Source organism: Monoraphidium neglectum, assembly GCF_000611645.1.
Source record: "Monoraphidium neglectum strain SAG 48.87 unplaced genomic scaffold scaffold01365, whole genome shotgun sequence".
Taxonomy (NCBI): domain Eukaryota; kingdom Viridiplantae; phylum Chlorophyta; class Chlorophyceae; order Sphaeropleales; family Selenastraceae; genus Monoraphidium; species Monoraphidium neglectum.
The window spans coordinates 1-692 of NW_014012263.1; positions in this window are offsets into that span (position 1 = coordinate 1).

A 692-nucleotide genomic window follows, 5' to 3' on the forward strand; every position below is an offset into this window, starting at 1 on the left:
CACCGACCCCCACCCCCCGCAGCTGCTAACCAAGGCTCTCACCACAGCCGCCATCTCCGCCGCCGGCAACATCTTCTGCCAGCTGGCGATCGAGGGGCGGTCCTCGCTGGACAACCGCCGCCTGGCAATATTCACGGGCCTGGGCTTCGTCTGGGTTGCGCCGGCGCTGCACACCTGGTTCGCTTTCGTGAACCGGCTCGTGCCCGCGGCGGGCAACAAGGGTGGGTCGCCTCGGGCCGCCGGGGTCTGTAGGGGTCAGCCGGGCGTCGGGGCCGGAACTGGCGGGGAACCGGCTGCCGCTGGGCAATGCGGGTGGGTGTGACAGGCGACAGGCGCTGATGCCAGCCGCGCCCGGCTGGCTGCTCTCGACGGCCCAGAGCGCCGAGATTAGGGGAAGTGCATCTCCCACTGCAAAACAGCGCGACCATGCATGCACAGGCTAGCATGCTCCCTCTCATGACAGTGCGCGGGTCCCCTCGCGCCGCCCCCGTCCCCTCGACCCCTTCGCACACTCTTGCGCGGCCCCCGCTTACACACAGTCTGGGAACTTCCTCGCACCCTCGGACACCTGCGCATGTCGCACTCCCCACACTCTTGCCTTCCCCCCACATACACACACTCTCAGCAACCCCTCCTCCCATCACCCACACTCCCCCACACTCAACCCTCCACACACACCCGCACTCCCTCCC